Raw genomic sequence first — 7,596 nt, 5'->3', positions numbered from 1 at the left:
AAGCCTGTATGTTTTTCCACATGCCTCACAGTATTTTAATGCTGTACATGGTATAACTTTGTGTTTTACTTCAGGTACTTTGTGTTGCTTGAAACAGAATTGTGATTTACATATGCGTTTACAGTCAGGGCACTTTAACGTGCGACCTTGGTACGTATGACACTCCTGTGTAAAACAGACATTGCATCTATGCTTACAGTTGTGGTACAGAGGCGTTTCATACGTATCATAGCAATACTCACACACATATGAAGCCCCGAAAAACCCTGTCTGGTTTTCAATCAGATAGTAGTGGTCATTGTGTAAGTATAACCAGACTGTACGCTTGTGTGGTGCGTCGCATGTTTGGAAACACTGCAAGCGTTTACGCGCAGTGCCATGATGGAAGACTATTATTTTCATGTCTAGGTGTTTCTCAAATTTGGTGACATCGGAGAACGATACTTTGTGCATGTGATCAAAACCGACTGCAGTGTACAACTGTTTTGCATATTCCAATTTTTCATCTCCAGCCATAGCATTGTTAACAAAATGTGCAAGACAGATAGAAAAACATAGATTGTTGGCCCCCATGTTGTCAGGATTGTACAGATGTCGACCTTTTTTGGTCAAAATTTCCTCATAGGAAACATGACCCAATCTCAGACGCCTTGCTCCACCACGACTATCCCTAGCAACTGTAACAATAAACTCCAATTCATCATCCGTCATAGAATCATCATTGCTTTGTAAGACCTGTGATATTTCCTCCATGAACAAATCCACATTGTATTCATTATCTGCGTTTAAGACGGCTTGTACATCGCTAGCCAGTGATGGGCCCCTCAAGATGACATTTAAAACACTGGTGGGTGGGGAATCCTCTAAGGCTCTCTCTAGCACACCAGACAGTCTCTCTCTAACTCGATTAGGTACCTGCTCGGGATCATCAAGATTAATATCCCTAAAATCAACACGCTGACGCAATTCAGAGGCATTAAATGCGGGTATGTTTCTAACTTGTATATCTCTAACAGGGACACGGGTGTTTTCTACAAGTCTACCCGCCCCATCCTGTACGCATCTGCTAAGACTGTCTACACGCGGAGAAGCTTCTACATTGCCACCCACAAAGCCCTGGTGTTCGTTATTCAAAGCAGTAGCACTGTTCACATCATGATTATCAACACTAGCCCTGATCAAAGCATTATTATCGTCATTGCAGGCAGACACAGTGTCAAATGTCTCTGTAGCAGCAGCAGCAGCAACAGCAGCAGCAGCCCCGGAAACCAGAGCATTTACAGTAGGAACAACAGTAGACAAATCACTTAAAATAGAATCAAGCCTCGCATTGGTAAATTCACCCCACTTTCTGATAGTTTTGGTATTGTATTTTACACCGGATAATTGTGGTAAACCATGTCTCATAGCATATTGGTCACTAACGGCGTTATATTGTTCGACAGTGTGAGTGATATGAGAGATTTCATCATCACTGTCTACTTCATTGACAGTATCATCATTAGTTGCGTTACGACCATCGTCATCATGATTATCAACACTATCATTAACAGTGATCAAAGCATTGTTATAATCATGGCAGACAGACACAATGTCAAATGTCTCTGCAGCAGAAGCAGAAGTAGAAGCAACAGCAACAGCAGCAGCAGCAGCAGCAGCAGCAGCATCAGAAAGCGGAATATTTACAGCGGGAATAATAGTAGACAAATCACCTAAAATAGAATCAAGCCTAGCATTGGTGAATTCAGCCCACTTTCTGATAGTTTCAGTATTGTATTTTACACCGGGTAATTGTGGTAGCCCATGGCCCATTGCATTTTGGTCACTATGGGTAATATATTCTTCGACAGTATGAGGGACATGAGAGATTTCATCACTATCAACTTCATTAACATCATTATCATCATTAGCAACGTTACGACCAGCGTCATCACTATATTTGAAAATTTTTCTAGGAGGTGACATGTTATCAGCTAATATTTGAGCACTATGATGAAGGCCTGCTTTTTAGGATGTTTGATATATGTGATAGACCCGTAACCATATTATTCTGGATTCTAACCAGTTCTCCACTGGCTGCATGCAGGGCACAGATGTCAGAAGTCAGAATACCTCTATATAATAGATCGGATTTACACCCGGCCAGAACAGTATTTAATAAGTTGTTGTTTTGTTTTTCTAATTCAACTATTTTACTATTCAAAGACTCATATTGTTCTTTGTGATCCTTCTGTATTTCTGCTAATTTACTGTTCACCATGCATTAGAATTTATCAAATCGGTTGCCAATATCAACCCCACCCCCTAATGACAAATCCTCAGTGGCACAACAGTCAACCACACTTTGGGTACGTAATTGATCAGGATGAATTGCCTGTCGTTGTGAAGATGGCAACAGATCCTCGAGGTCGCTCCAGACGAGTAATTCTAATTGTTCTGAAGAACCAGGCTGTTCATTATCCTCCCCCACACACGTTTGTGTCGCAGGGAGTGTGTCAGAGGTTTTCTCCTCAAAATCAACAAGTGAATCAAACCAATCCTGATTAGGATAACCACATGGTACACTCAAATTCTCCCCCCATTCACTGTATGGTTCCCACTCACCATGCTGAATGTCATCTTCTTCTTGAGAAATATCTGTCACAAGCTTTGCGGTCGGCTGTCTCTGCGCTGCTAATAACGACTTCAATTGATCCACGACAGCACACACGTCCTCTGCCTCTTCACGTCGAAGCGTCTCGGTAACCGAAGCCAACACAACTGAATCCAATGTTGAGTCAATGGTGTCCTCATCAATCACCGGTCTGATGCAAGACATTAGGTGAAAAAAAAAAGAAAAAAAAAAAAGACTTAGTACATATATAAAAAAAAATAATCGTAGATACAGATAGAATACCGTAATCTTATACATACCTTGTATGCACTAGAACCCTATGGCGCTCCTTCTCTTCCGTTTGCCTCTTTTTTACTGGGCCCGATTGAAGTCTATTCGGTCTTTTAAGCCTGCTCTTTGGTTCCTCAAAGTCCGAATCTTCTTCTTCTTCTAGATTCAAACACACACACACACACACACACTTTAGTATTTAGGTATAATAATCATATGTATTAATTATCAAAGTATTATTTTAACATCTACATTTTATCATGTACATACCTTTTGAAAGTTGGTTTAGGGGTTGTAAGATCCCTCTCCGCTGAAAAGGTGTTCCCCAGTAGCTGATTGAAGGCACTAGATGTAAAAAAAAAACAGAACAAAAATAAAAATAAAAACAACATACACTTAGTCTAAAACAAAATAAAAAAATAGTTCTATATAATGAACAAAATACAAAACAAGTATAATGAATTAAATACCTTCATTATCACCAGGTTGAAAGTTTTCAATACCTCTGTCGTGGCGGTTGCTACCACTGGCCATGTAACCTGATAAATAAAACTGTTAAGAACAACATTTTTTTACTATAAAAACAAACTGGTATTATTGGAAGAAAAAATAACTGTGTTAGATAAAAAAAAAAAAAAAATGGTTATACTTACAGGGAAAAGACGCCATTGGTATAAATTGCCCCGATATGTGAAAATGCAAGAGATGCGTTAGGAGAAAGTGTCCTCTTCAAAAGTTGGTGAAGTTTGGTAAACACGACCTCAGCTGAATGGTGACTATATATACACACCTACTATAAGGTGGAGTTAAGGACATCTCATGAATAAGCATGGTTGACAGGAGCCATGCTGATATAGCCTGCAAACAGTACCAACCACCACAGCATCAAAAGACATAAACATTTTGACCACAGCACACTAGGGTTTGTTTGATCTTTTATGGGTACTGTAATAAAAAGACACCTCTTGGATACAACTGAGTTCACATATAGGGATACAACTGTATTTTGTTCACTGAAGCAGTATACACAGGAGGGGGTCTTCTGTTGTGTACGGAGAAACGGATAACATCTTGGATACAACCGACTTTTTTTTTTATCTGAATCAGGATCAACAGTATGGGTCTGCTGTGGCAACATCAAAAAGCAAAAACATTTGGTCACAGGGACCAGGGGTTTGTTTGAACTTTTAATGGTACTGTAATAAAGACACATATTGGGATACAACTGTATTTTTTATCTGCATCAGGATCCACAGGAGGGGGTCTTCTTTTTTTGTTGTGGAGCAACTGATAACACCTACAGCAGACACCTTTGGTCAACTACCAATAATTAACAGCAGCCCGAGGGTTACAAAAAGGTCACCAGGGTCACCAGGGTGAGCCTGCATCCCCACACACACACACAGGCACATTACACACACATTGGTCAACTACCAATAATGAACATCAACCCTAGGGTTACAAAAAGGTCACCAGGGTCACCAGGGTGCGCCTGCATCCCCACACACACACACACACACACACACGCACGCGCGCACACACACACACACACACACACACACGCACGCGCGCGCGCACACACACACACACGCACGCGCGTGCACGCGCTTTTCACGTGCACGTGCAAAGCCACCAGCTATATACTACTGTGGAGCCTGATGGCTACCAGCATGAAGGACTGACCCAGGCGCTTTGTGTTGTGCCAAGGAGGGATGAGTCTGTGGCTGAAGGTGCTCCTCATCTTGACTAGCTCATCATGGAGGGGGTGGGAGGGGTTATCCAGGATAGCGTCCAGCGTCCTCCTCATCCTCCCCTCTGCCGCCACCTCCAGATCGTCCAGTTCAGATCCAACCACAGAGCTAGCCTTCCTCACCAGCCTGTTCAGTCTGTTGGCATCCCTTGTGTTGGTGTTCCCCCCCCCCCCTCCCCCTCCCCCCAACATACCACAGCAAAGAAGAGATTATACTGAATTGTGGAGTTTGACTGTTTTAACCGTTAATCAGAATTTGATCAATTCGGAAGAGCCGAGCGATTGAATAATGTTATCCCCATTCAAGTTAGCGTAGGGCTAAACCGGAAGTTAGCCGGCTCGGCAGGCGAAAGTCTCTGGTGCGCATGCTGCAAACCAGCGTGCAGCAGTGAGATCAGTGAGATGGCCAACATGTCGTATATACTGTAACTGTAAATGTAATCAACCCTCACCCGCGATTTGGCGTGGTTTCAGCACCTTCAGCGGATATGCCCCCAGGGTTTCAGAGCAGAGAATACTGTTTATTTTTTCCACGATTTTTAAATCTAATTTTATATACTTGCAGCAAAGGGTCCAGAGGTCTGTAGTACGAAGCCAGTTGAACATACCCAGGGTATCTTCTCCTTATCTGGTTTAACTAACCCTAACAAACGAGATCCCGCTAAGCGGTCCTACGATGCTGGTTATCAACTTGGTAAACCAACAGAGAGTTTCTCAATCTGGATGTGAGCGCGTTCATATGAATTTTACAAACCAAGAGCAAACTACATCAAACACATAATCCAGACTAAAATTAACACAGGTGAAGTTGCCAAATGCACGAAGGACAGCTGGCAAAAGAAGAAATTGCCGATGTGAGAACGAGTAAATTAACAGATTTATTAATTTAACGGCCTGAAAAGTCAGATATAGTCGGCTGGATGGGGCAGCGTTATTATACAAAGCTTTCAGAGTATAATGGATCAATAGATTACACTTCATTATGCCCTTTGACAACAGTGTGGCGTGTATGAGTGTGTATTCAGCCTTCTTTCAGCTGTGTCCTCGTCAGTGTGAAACAGAGAAGAGTAAAAAAGTAAATATAAAAACATAATTCAAAGCGGTAAACACCCACAGCATAAATCCAGCTGTCCTTCCTGCATCTGTCAGTTTAAACTGTGTTGGTTTTAGTCTGGATTATGACTGTAACTTCTTCATATTTGTGTAATATTATCATACGATCAGCGTACCGAGCTCTGATTGGTCAGTAGGAGTTGCTTTTATACGAGTTGATCTTTTATCTCATGTTCAGCATCAGTTACCATGGCGATCTACCCTGGTAAGAAGCGAACCACCGTCGTATAGGACTGAAAACCATGAAGGGTTAACGCTGAAGTTACCTCGTTAACCCCAAATCCTGCTTCGTAGTACAGGCCTCGGGTCAGATTCCAACCTGGGCCGCTGCGCTAAGGACTCAGCCTTAGTGCATGGGGCGCATGCAAGGGGAGCACTGTGAAAATATATAATGCAAGTCTCTATAATGCACTGAAATGTGGACAACGTATACACCGGGATGACAGCATCAGAATGAGATGAAAGATCATTCTAAGTCGCAGTAATCAGCTCAGCAGTAACTAATGATCTTAAGCATAATGCATAAAACTACGATAGAAATCGCTTCACGCTAATCCACCAGCATTCTTGAGGATGATGAAAGATCTGTGCTAAAAAGCAAACTAGACAGTACTCACCACCTAATGAATCCACAATGAACCCACAGCCTGTTTTTTTTACCACCAACTCTTTAATAATTCATTGCACGAAAGCCTGGAGAAACAGTCTTCACTGGAATATCTGCTTATTTCCTCTTCTAGAAGACTTATCTTCAAAGTCTCATGGGAAATAAATGTTTGACCATTAATATTAAGCATGAGGTACTAACCATATACAGTATATAGGGTTAATCCCCAAGCTAAGTGTTGCATATGGGAAAAATGTGCTGACAAGACACGGACACCGTTTTCCTGATTACATCATGCAACCAGTCCAATGGCAGAATGAAGGAGAGGACAGATCTAATTAGGGTCGTCAAGGTGTATCAGCCAATCGAAACATCCCACTTCCCTTTGAAGAAATATCAGTGATCATGTTTATCTGACCAAATGTGCTCGTAGAGGAAATGAGAGTGTGAATGATCCCTACAGAGTGTTGCTGCAGAGGTTTTTATGTTTTTCTCCAATTGGCCGCTAAGTCCCGCCCCTCGAACGCACACTGGCCAATCATAGCGTAGCATCGGCCAGTTCCGACCAGCTATACGGCTCTGCTCCATAGCCTCCAATACAATCGTTTCTGATTTTCTTCATTTCTTCAGGCTAGTTGTGTGGATTTCAAGCTAGTCATTGTTAAAATGTTGTGTTTTATAAGGAAAAAAATACACTCTAAGAAAAGTCCGTAAAAATACAGGCCAATGTACCGTGTTAATATGAAGACATTTTCTGTTTTACCCATATTTTTAAAACCGCATTGCTCTCCCCCACCCCCATTTCTGCCCACCCACACACACAGACACGCCACGCACACACACATACACAGTTATAATTATATATGATCTTCGAATTAACTTAAAAAAAGAAATGTCTTTATTATTGTTATTACTTACTTATTTATTTATCTCACCTATATTGTAAGTGTTGGTATTATTATTGTTATTGATATTATTATCATGACCTCATCATCATCATCATCTTTATTATTATTCATATTATTAATATATATGTGTATGTATATATACTGTATTATACATATGTTTTACTCATTTATTTTCTTTTTGTTTTGCTTTTGTTCCCCCTATGTTCTACACATAAAAGGAAGGATATCTGTATGTGTGTGTGTAGATATGTGTGCGTGTGTACAGTATATGTGTTTAAGAGTAGATATATGTCATATATGACCATCTAGCCTCATTCAATGCCAAACACACACC

General features: G+C 41.2%; 1 long non-coding RNA gene across 2 annotated transcripts; it reads right to left on the bottom strand.

Moving 5' to 3' along the window:
* Window positions 1-2,529: 2,529 nt before the first annotated feature.
* Window positions 2,530-3,913, bottom strand: LOC141758464 (uncharacterized). Of its 2 annotated transcripts, XR_012591880.1 has the most exons (5): window positions 3,538-3,913; window positions 3,355-3,436; window positions 3,155-3,229; window positions 2,914-3,043; window positions 2,530-2,804 (listed from the first exon to the last, which is right to left on the bottom strand). It is a non-coding gene; the product is annotated as an uncharacterized LOC141758464 (long non-coding RNA). The 2 variants fall into 2 exon arrangements; XR_012591879.1 differs by having other exon boundaries at window positions 2,531-2,804; window positions 3,355-3,913.
* Between the last annotated feature and the right edge of the window lie 3,683 nt (window positions 3,914-7,596).

This window comes from Sebastes fasciatus, chromosome 20, assembly GCF_043250625.1.
Source record: "Sebastes fasciatus isolate fSebFas1 chromosome 20, fSebFas1.pri, whole genome shotgun sequence".
Taxonomy (NCBI): domain Eukaryota; kingdom Metazoa; phylum Chordata; class Actinopteri; order Perciformes; family Sebastidae; genus Sebastes; species Sebastes fasciatus.
Note: the sequence above shows the minus strand (reverse complement) of the source record. Positions and strands in the feature narration are given on the sequence as shown.